The sequence below is a fragment of the Chiloscyllium punctatum genome, unplaced genomic scaffold, assembly GCF_047496795.1.
Source record: "Chiloscyllium punctatum isolate Juve2018m unplaced genomic scaffold, sChiPun1.3 scaffold_186, whole genome shotgun sequence".
NCBI classification, from domain to species: Eukaryota; Metazoa; Chordata; class Chondrichthyes; order Orectolobiformes; family Hemiscylliidae; genus Chiloscyllium; species Chiloscyllium punctatum.
The window spans coordinates 456,425-467,440 of record NW_027309920.1 but is presented as its reverse complement, the minus strand read 5'-3'; the positions used below and the strand labels follow the sequence as shown (position 1 = coordinate 467,440).

Below are 11,016 nucleotides of genomic sequence, written 5' to 3'. Positions count from 1 at the left end.
GTTTTTTTTTTATCAAATGGCCTATTCAAGCTGGTGTCAGCTTCTGGAGCGTCTCAGAGTTGCCAAGCACGGAAACAGACCCTGCTATCTAACTTGCCACTTCTAAACAAATAACCGAAATTAATCTAACCAATATTTGCCAAAATTTGTCCCTTATCTCGCCGAACCCTTTCAGATGCCTTTGAAATGTTGTGAGCGCACCAGTCTCTGCCCCTAAATATGGCAATTCATTCTGTACACACGGAAATGTCTGTTTTCAAAACAAGTGTCCCTCACATCCCCTTTAAATATTACTGTTCTCACATTAAACCAATGTTATCTCACTTTGAACTCATGTGCCTTGTGAAAAATTACTCCCTGACTCTTTTCTCTGTCCGTCTGCCCCCTGACTTTAAAATTCTGTAAGGCCATTCCTCTGCCCTGAAGCTCCAGGGAAAACTGTCGAAGTCTATTCAGCTTCGTGCTATTGTCCAAACAGTGCAAACCTTGCAAACCCTTTCAAATACTTTCGAAATTGTTCCACGTTTGTTACTGAATGCGCGATCTGTTCGTGCCTGAAGTGAAGCGATGCTGAAACACTAGTAATGACAATTTTGGAAGCTTGTCTCAGTGCGGTAGCGTGGCCGAGTGGTCTAAGGCGCTGGATTTAAGCTCCAGTCTCGATCGAGTCGTGCGTTCGAGTCCCACCGCTACCAAGGTGGGGGCTGTTCTGCTGCAGGCAATAGAACATAGGGAGCATATGTGTTTTCGTCGTTTTGGCTGTAGCTGCCCAGGCCTCTGATCCAGGCTGACTTGGAAAACAGTGTGAGTCCTTGCTGTCGGACCCTCCTCAAGACCTCTGCTTTCGGACATACTCGCGGCCAGTTTCTGTGTCTCAAATAGTCACTGCATTTGTCTGAAAGTTTGGTGGTTCGAGCCCGACCTTACCACCGAGCATCAACAATTTCAGTTCAAGCATTGAGACCAACCATATCCCGACACTGCAACCACAAGAACCCACCCGAGTCTGCAGCTGGATGTGGCCCCAATCTCTCCAAGGCCCCGCTGCCAACAGAAAGCGGCTACTGCAGCTTCAATCAGCGGCTTCCTGCTCAGCCCTGGGACACAGCACATGGAAAATCCTTCCCCAGGAACGGCTCTTCCCGTGTGAAAGGGACAACCATTCCACTTTAAATTGGACACGGCTTCAGAGGATTGTTCCTGTTCTTGGAACGTTTCATAAACAAAACTCCTGTCTCGCAAATAAGGAGGGGGAAAAGTTGTTGGCAGGAAGAATAGAGAAAGTGTTGACTGTGAGGACTCTGTCTCGTCAGCAGATAGGATTCCTTACACTCGAAACTGGAATGATTGGGTTTCCTTCGGGAATTTCCCAATTGATTTACCGTCTGCCAGAGAGACTGGGAATCACTCCGGAGACATAAAGATGAGGATAAAAATATGAAAATATTTATATTGAGTCTTAAATCCAGAGACAAGTGTTAAATCGATAATAATGTTCTGAAGGAATAATAGCTGAGAAATGGAAAGTGTGAATGATAACATTTGTGATTGGGAGGAATGAACTGGATCCTTGTAAATTGCAATGCCGGGTGAAATATGCTCAGTATGAAATGACACACTCATCAATCGTGAGCCAGGCCCAGCTACTTTAGTCGGTAGAGCATGAGATGCTTCATCTCAGGGCCGTAGGTTCCAGCCTCCCGATGGGCCCTTTCCCTCCTTTAAAGAAATCCATCTCTCTGCTCCCCTTGCAGTATTGCAACCCAGTGTAGGGGTTGGTTTGGACACGTCGATCCGACTGTGTTTGATCACACCTCGGTTTCTGAGTGAAAGCTGTCTCCACTTGCCCATAAGATGGAATCCTATCTGCTGACGAGACAGAGTCCTCACAGTCAACACTTTCTCTATTCTTCCTGCCAACAACTTTTCCCCCTCCTTATTTGCGAGACAGGAGTTTTGTTTATGAAACGTTCCAAGAACAGGAACAATCCTCTGAAGCCGTGTCCAATTTAAAGTGGAATGGTTGTCCCTTTCACACGGGAAGAGCCGTTCCTGGGGAAGGATTTTCCATGTGCTGTGTCCCAGGGCTGAGCAGGAAGCCGCTGATTGAAGCTGCAGTAGCCGCTTTCTGTTGGCAGCGGGGCCTTGGAGAGATTGGGGCCACATCCAGCTGCAGACTCGGGTGAGTTCTTGTGGTCTCAATGCTTGGACTGAAATAATTGTGGTTCGGTGCTAAGGGCGGGCTCGAATCACCAAGCTTCCAGCCAAATGCAGTGACAATTTGATACACAGAAACTGGCCATGCAGATGTCCGAAAGCAGAGGGGTTGAGGAGAGTCCGACAGCAAGGACTCACACTGTTTTCAGACTCAGTTGACCTGAGCAGCGGCAAACACAACAACGAAAACGCAGACAGCCTGCAGAGGTTCTGCTTTGTTCAGCTGTTTGCAGCGAAGCAACCGCTGGTAGCGGTGGGATTCGAACCCACGACTCGTTAGAGACTGGAGCTTAAATCCAGCGCCTTAGACCACTCGGCCACGCTACCACAAAGGAGCAGAGCGCCAAAATCTCATTACTAGCGTTTCAGCATCGCTTCACTTCAGGCACTGACAGATCGCGCATTCAGTAACGAACGTGGAACAATTTCGAAAGTATTTGAAAGGGTTTGCAAGGTTTGCACTGTTTGGACATTAGCACGAAGCTGAATTGGCTTCGGCAGTTTTCCCTGGAGCTTCAGGGCTGAGGAATGGCCTTACAGAATTTTATAAAGACATGAGGGAGACGGACAGAGAAAAGAGTCAGGGAGTAATTTTTCACAAGGTACTTGAGTTCAATGCGAGATAACATTGGTTTAATGTGAGAACAGTAACATTTAAAGGGGATGTGAGGGACACTTGTTTTGAACACAGACATTTCCGTGTGTACAGAATGAATTGTCATATTTAGGGGCAGAGACTGGTGCGCTCACAACATTTCAAAGGCATCTGAAAGGGTTCGGAGAGATAAGGGACAAATTTTGGCAAATATTGGTTAGATTAATTTCGGTTATCTGTTTAGCAGTGGCAAGTTAGATAGCAGGGTCTGTTTCCGTGCTTGGCAACTCTGAGAAGCTCCAAAAGCTGACACCAGCTTGAACAGACCATTTGATAAAAAAAAACGCTTGCTATTTGTTACTCAGCGCGTTTGGCTATTTTTCCGGGAGAGTGGAGTTTGGCTGAAGAAAAATACCACACAAATTGTGTTACCCCCTCAGCACTCCAGCGAATCCAAAAACTGACAGCTCTTAGCGTGGAACAGAAGCAAAACAGAAAAGGCGGAACCATTGGCAGACACACTGGCATGCTGACCTTGAGGGAGTGCGATTCGTCTATGTCATGTACTGCTCACACAAACGGCAGCGAGACAATTCCAAACCGTGCTTCCAAACATACTGCAGCGTGTTTGGCGGAGCTGGGAAGATGGTTTGCAGCATTTTCCTCACATTTCTGGGTGACATCCTCAGGGCTGCAGAGTCTGTTGTGAAGCGCTGCTGTCCTGGGGCAGTTGGAATTGATTTGGTTTCATTCCCGCTCCTTCCGGTTTTTGGGGTTACAGACTGGGTCCAGATGAATCTGTTTATTGATGGAATCCGCGGATGAGTGCCCTGCTTCTAGAAATTCTCTCTCTGCCTTCTGTTAGCCCTGTCATATTACAATTGTGCTGTTCTCACCAAACCTTGCCGTCTGGACGGATTACTACTCGGGACAGCTGGTCCGTGACAATTCGGGACTGTCACACAATATCTTTGCCAAGAATGGATATCCCCCCGATTTCATTCCCAGATGTCTGGCACACACGAAGTTCACAACGAGGATATTCCACCAGGCAATTTGAAAAGCATACTCCCCTTTATTAAAATAAATTGCTGGGAACTGACAGTCAGACTCCTCTGAACACACTGGGTTACAACAGACACATAAACCGACAGCCTCACTCAGACAAAACTCCCCAGAACACAACACCCAATACCCATCATGTACAAACGTGGCAGCATCTGTGGAGAGAAACAGGTTTAATGTTTCAGATTGACAGAACCAGACTAGTTATGCATTTTATTGTTTTAATGCTAGAGTAATTGTCTGTTTTACTTAGCAAATCAGCATATTTATCAGAATATTACATTAGTCGCGAAAAGTCAACTTTCTGAATGTCAACCGACTTTTCTGGTTGTAATGCTGATTCCGTTGCCTTGAGCTGCTGAAACGCTGGCCTTCAATTGTTCTTTTTTATTCCCCTTTCTGTCAGTGAGCACCCATTTTAAATGGAGAGTTTCTATTCCGTTGCCTTGAGCTGGTGAAACGCTGGCCTTCAATTGTTCTTTTTTATTCCCCTTTCTGTCAGTGAGCACCCATTTTAAATGGAGAGTTTCTATTCCGTTGCCTTGAGCTGGTGAAACGCTGGCCTTCAATTGTTCTTTTTTATTCGCCTTTCTGTCAGTGAGCACCCATTTTAAATGGAAAGTTTCTATTTTCAGGCTCGCCCTCAATACGCGTCTCTACTCGTCTATCATTTCCTCTGCGTATCAACCTCACTCTCTTCCACATGCCCCCACTCTCTGTCTATCAATATCCCTTATTTTCCATTTCTGCTGTGTGAAAAGTCTGACATTCGGAGATAGTTTGAGAGTAGACCTCCTAAGCATAATTGCCAAAATTGTTTGGTGCATTAGCCAGAAGGAAATGGGTCTGAGTGGGTTACTCTCTGGAGGGATAGTGTGGGGCCGATGGGCCTGTTTCCAAGCGATAGGGAATCTAACCACCCTGTTCGAAACTCATTCGTGGCGTAGGACGCCATTCAATTCCATTCCAGGATCTAGAACCAAAAGCACTGTCGGAGCAGCGAGATATTTCCAACTCAGAAAGGTGAGATCCGAGATGGGTGATTTGTGGTTACAGTTCTCTCGTGTGTCTGTTGCTATTGTCCTTCTAGATAGATGCAAACAATCACTGGGTTGGTCTGGGTCTGTGTTCTGTGAGGAAGCAGGAGTTAGTTTTCAATAAGATAATTCACAAGAAGAGAAATATATCTTCATTTCCTGACTGGGAATTGTATCCCGGTCTGGGCATTACAAACTCAGACTCCGAACCAGTGACGCGACTGCAGCTGACAGTAACACTTGTGACCTGATCTGTCCAGACTCTGTGTATGATCTTCACGTCATCATCTTCTTCAGCAGCAATGTTTCTCTCTCTAAGTTTCCAAACTATTCATATTGCCGCCCTGGTTTCAATGTGAAGAAAGTGGAGCTGTGCTAACCTGATTTACTGCAGGAAGGTACAGAACAGTTTGATACTAACAGCGGCTCGTTTTGAGGCGTTGATCTGCGGTGATGGGGGGGGGGGGGGGGGGGGGGCACAAATAAAGCCTTGATTCAAATCGTCTGATTCCACATTCCTTGTCGGAAATGACCAGAGGATTCTCGCTGAATTTGTTCAGGACCTTTACTGGAAGTGACACTAAATCCAAGTATGAAAGTACATTCCAGTGGAGTGCATCATAAGATAGCGTAATGACTGTGAATAAAATGCTGGAGACGTCCAGCAGAAGAACAGGCGACACAGAAGCAGGTACCTGAGGACAAATGTATTTGCTTTGCCATTGAAAGGCCCTGTCACACAAAGTGGATTATCTTTGCTGGTTGATCACCTTATGAATGTTGTTTCCCAGATCTCCATGTTTACATCACATATGGAAAGGTGTCCAGCGTGTGCGTGTGTGCATCCGGCTAGTGAAGCAATAGATAAAACATCTGACTTTGAATCAGGCGATTGTAGTTTTACATCCTACATGTCTCGAGTGCAACGTGTTAGTTCAGCCAATTGCATGTTGTCAGTTGCTATTTTCTTAGGTTCTTTCGAGCTGCAGTGATTGGATCAGTGTGTATTCAAATTGAATGTTGCTTTTGGATAATATTTTGAGCCAAAACTAGAAACTGGGACTGGAATACATGGATGTCCGATGATCTGCAATGTACGATGGGCCGAACGGTCTCTTCCCACTCTGTGAAAGCAGAAGGCTAGGAAGACCTAATCTGCAGCAAGACTGATCAGAAATGAAAAGGCAAAAGTGTTTTCATTCTGAATAAATGCAAGGCCGCCTTCTGCCTTCCCTTGTCGTCTAGTAGCCAGCATTTGGCTCTCTCGCCGCCGTGACACGGGTTCTATTCCCGGTCAAGGAATGCGTGCTTTGTTCTGCACACACATCGTGGGAAGAATATTCCTGACCACTTTTCCAAAGCTGGCCGAACATCGGTTTTGTGCCAACCGTTTTAAAGTTGAACAGAAAACCAAGAGATGCAGATGTTGGAAATCTGAACCAAAAACAAGAATTGACGTGTAAACTGAATAGTCCTGGCAACATCTGTGGGGAGAAACAGAGACAATGATTCACAACGACAGAATCAGATTAGTTTTTCATTTCTAGACCACAATGTCGGGATAATGGTCAGTTTTATCGGTCGAATGAGGATAGTTATCAAAATCTATTTGTTTTTTGCCAGTTAGCAGCCATGTCGAACCGAGATCTGATTCTTTCAGGGTCTCCCTCAAGATGAGTCTCTAATTTTCTGTCTTTATCTCTGTGTATCTACCTCACCCTTTATCATATTCTTTGACCCTTTATTTGCCAATATCCCTCATTTCCCATTCCTACTCTATGAAAAGCCTGACGATCAGAGATAGTTTGAGAATGGAGCTGCTGAGAGGTTTTCTGGAACCTGGCAGGAGACTGGAAAACTTGGCTCACACTCTACGGATAATACGTCTGCCACTTGGATGTGATATAAGGAGCCAGTTCTTCCTCAAAATATTGTAACCCTTTCGAAATTAAAGTTACATTCCTTATCCAATAGAAGATAAACTACAACAAAGGAGAATATGGAGGCATTACTGATGCTGTAAAATGAATGAATGGCGACAGCAGAGAATGAGGGTGATCCACCCGTGGTTTCTGTGCCATAACCACAACATCCACGGCCTTTCTGCAGTGTCTCCTGCCTCACCTCGTTATTCCCACCAAACTTGGAATGAAGGAGAGAGAATAAAAGTGGAGGAGAGGAAGGAGTGCTTTTGGAACAGCGGCAAGAAACTCCAGGTTGGTGTATTGGTTAGGAAGGATAACATGCACTGCTGGAACTAAACCAGGAAAAAGGAGTGGGTTTACCAAACCATAACAGGCTCGAACTCAAACAGGATGCTGAGTCCCTTCATCAGTAACACGACCCTTAATAAAAGGTGAACCTACGGGCCTTCAATACAACAAGCGGGCGCAGCTATGATTGGACCCTATGGTCAGCTGCTTCCCAAGGAGGGGTTTGAAATAACTAAGGGACGGCCATATGTGCAGTTCCTTAACCACATGACCACAGTAACTCGGAAATACATTTCTGTATCAATATTACTCAGTGTGATTTACAATCAAACCCCACTGTTGCAAAACCAGACATTTCACGATTGAACATTCTTCAATGCAAAGGCACATAAAAGGGCAATCTTCTCTTACATTGGCTTCAAACAGATATTTGTATCTGTTTAAAAAACAGGACAAAGGGGAAGTTGTTCATCCTCTTGGGGAGTATTGATGGATTTAATACACACAGTGGTAATCTCACACGAAGAGGAACAGTGTCATTGCCATGAATTGCCCAGGAATGGTGTGTGAGCCAATGTGAACAGTTTGCAGTAAAGGCTGACCCATTAGCGGCGACACTGAGCCTTGCACCACCAGATCCAGACTCCCTTCCTGCCTCATGCCTCCCAGTCATCATTGTCATTCACGTCAATTTCACTTCCCTGCTCCACTTCCCAACTTACTACCGATCTCCTGAAGGTGTCCGATTGGAACCTACCACTGTTAGAAACGTATTCCTGGGATAATGATATCACTCAATGGAATAGGACTCACTGTCCATCCCTAAATCCCCCAGAGATGGAGGAGATGAGTTGCTTTTGTGAACCTTTGAACTCCTTCACACGGAGGTACAGCCATTATGCTGCAAGTGCGGTATTTCCTGGATTTACACCCAGAGACACTGAAGGAACACCAACATATTCCCAACTCAGGAAGGTGAGATGATTGGAGGGAGATTTGAAGGGGTCACTATCGTATCTGTCCACTGTCATTGTCCTTCTACATGGTTCAAGTAATCACTGGGCTGATTCTGGAGTGATCCCGGTCTGTCTTCTGTGTGGAACGGGGAATGCGTTTTCATTCAGACAATTCACATGAAGAGAATTAAACCTTCATTCCCTGAATGGGAACTGTATCCATGTCTGGACGATACAAACTTTGACTCCACAGCACGGGCCCCCGGTAATGCTGACAGTATCCAAAGCGACCTGAAGTGTACACACCCTTGTGTCTGTCCTTCCCTTCATAACCACCTTCGGCAACAAAGTTTCTCTCTTCAATTTTGCAAATGCTTCATATTATCGCCTTGGGTTTCAAAATAAAGAAAGTGGAGCTGTGGGAATCTGATGTTGGTCAGTCGGTGTAATGCAGGAATGTACAGAACAGGTTGACGCGGGCAGAGACCCGTTTTGAGGCGTGAGGTTGAAGTGAAGGGGTTCCACCAATAAAAAGCACTGTTCATCTCGTCTGATTCTCCATCCCGGGATTCAAATCAACAGAGGTTTCTCGCTGGACTGGTTCAGGATCTTGACGGGAAGAGGCCATGACGCAAGGTATGAAAAGATATTTCACTGGAGTGAATCAAAAAATCGCGGAGTGACTGTGAATAAAATGTTGGCAACTTCCAGCAGAGGCGCAGGCGACACTGAAGCAGGGACCTGAGGGCAAATATGTTTCCTTGGGCATTGAAAGACATTGCTTCACGGAGTGGGACATCCGATGGGAAACAGTGACGATAATTATTTTTACTGATTGTTCACCTTGTGAATACTGTTTCCCCCGATGTCCATGTTTCCATTTCATATCGACTCCCTGTCGGACCTCCGGCTGCCGCTGGGACACTGACATCATGGATAATGGCTCTGACTTTTGGTGAATCGAATCCTTCCTGATTTGTGTGCAATGTACTGCAGGGATTGGATCAGTGGGTCCCGAATTTGGGAGTATTGTACCTCAATGTGCGACAGATTTTGAGGAGCTGCAGACTTTGGATCAGTGTTTTTTCAAATTTGAAAGTTGCATGTGAGGCAATTGTCCATTTTAAATTCCAGCTCATCGCAACGTCTCTCATTGTCTGTAAAACTGGCTTTAGTTACACCTAAAGCTGCCTTTTGTCGGAGAAACGTGTGTGTGTGTGTGTGTGTGCTTGGTGGAGGGGGTGTCTTAAGTTGGTGGAGAGCGGTACTGAAGCACAAGGAGCTGGTATAATCCCGAAACCTCTGCACTCCCCCCACCCCCCACCTCCGGGAATGTGTGTCTGTGACTCACTCTATGGGTGAAAATATGACGGGATTTCACTTCGGTATGACGGTGTAGAACTCACTCCCATTGGTGTCTCGTTTAAGATCACAGGGATAATCTTTTCTGAATTTTGCGTTGAAAACATCAGAACACACAAGGTATCGTGCCAAAGCTGGACACTGGATCGAAAACAGATTGCTATCTGATGATCCATACTGCACGATGGGCCGAATGGTATTTTCCGACTGTGTTAAAAAAACCTCAAAGACAACGAGAAACTAATGTGCAGCGAAAATGAACCAAAATGAAATGTATAAGTGGTTTCATTGAGAATAAATGCGACAGTTTCTGTCTCCTTCCCTTTTAATCTCACGGTTAGGAGTTGGTGCACTATCTGAAGGGGAAAGGGTGATTCCTGGTCAGGGAATGGGCGATATGTTCTGCAAAGATATCTTGCTAACAGTATTTCTGGCCGATTTTCTGAAGCCGTCAGGTCATTGGTTTTGTCTCAAACGTTGTTAAGAATAACATGAAACAAAGAACTGCAGATGTTTGAAATCCGAACCAAAACCAAGATTTGATAGAAAAACTCAGTAGGACAGTGGAGAGAAACAGAGTTAATGCTTCATATCAGCAGAGCGAGGTTACTTCGACATTTCTGTATTATATTTTTGGTAAAATGATCAGTTATCCCAGTCAGGATATTTACCAAAATCTTTCATTAACTTACAACCGTCAATGTTGAAAATTCAAAATGACTTTGTTGGCTGTAAGAATCCTTCCGTTACCCGGAGCTGGTGAAAGGCTGTGCTTAATCGTTCCCTTTTTATTCCTATTTGTTTCTGTCAGTCAGCAGCCATGTCGATTGGAGAATTGGTCCTTTCAGTATCTCCCTCAATATGCGTCTCCATCTTTCTTTCTTTCTCTGTGAATGTACCTGACCCTCTTTCACATTCTCGGACTCTCGGTCTGCCCCATATTCCTCATTTCCCATTTCTGCTCTTTGAAAAGTCTGATATTCGGAGACAAATTGAGAGTGGACCAGCTAACAGGCTTTCTGCCCCCTCGGTAGCATGTGTGGGATTGGGCTCACATTCTCCGAATAATGTGTCTGGCACTTATTCCTGAGGTGAGGAGTCATTCCTTCCTCCAAATATTACGATCCTTTCGAGTTCTAAATAGACTTCATAATCCACAAGAAAAGAAACCGCAATCACAGTGCAAACTACAACGACAGGAGAGCAATGAAGTATTTCCTGTTGGTGTGGAATGAATGAATGTTGACAGCAGAGAATTAGGGTGAACAGCTCTTGGTGTCTGCGCCATTACTGCAACATTCACCGGCGAGTCTGCCATGTCTCCTGGCTCACCTCGTTATTCCCAACAAACTGGAAATGAACGAGGCGTAATAAAGGAGGAGGAGAAGCAGAAGTTCTTGTCAAACACAGGAAGGAAACTCCAGATTGAATTAATAGTTCGGAAGAAACAATATCCACTGGAGGAACTAAACCAGGGAGCAGATCAGGATCACCAAAATAGGCTGACACTCAAACAGGACGCATGGTTGACTGATGAGCAACACTGACTTGGGAGATTTTGAAACAACCAT

At 45.2% G+C, this 11,016-nt stretch overlaps 2 non-coding genes across 2 annotated transcripts; one reads left to right on the top strand and one right to left on the bottom strand.

Annotated features, from left to right (window-relative positions):
- The first annotated feature begins 613 nt into the window (after positions 1-613).
- On the top strand, positions 614-695 carry trnal-uaa (transfer RNA leucine (anticodon UAA)). Its single transcript has one exon. It is a non-coding gene; the product is annotated as a tRNA-Leu (tRNA).
- A 1,767-nt stretch (positions 696-2,462) lies between these two features.
- On the bottom strand, positions 2,463-2,544 carry trnal-uaa (transfer RNA leucine (anticodon UAA)). The gene has a single exon. It is a non-coding gene; the product is annotated as a tRNA-Leu (tRNA).
- Between the last annotated feature and the right edge of the window lie 8,472 nt (positions 2,545-11,016).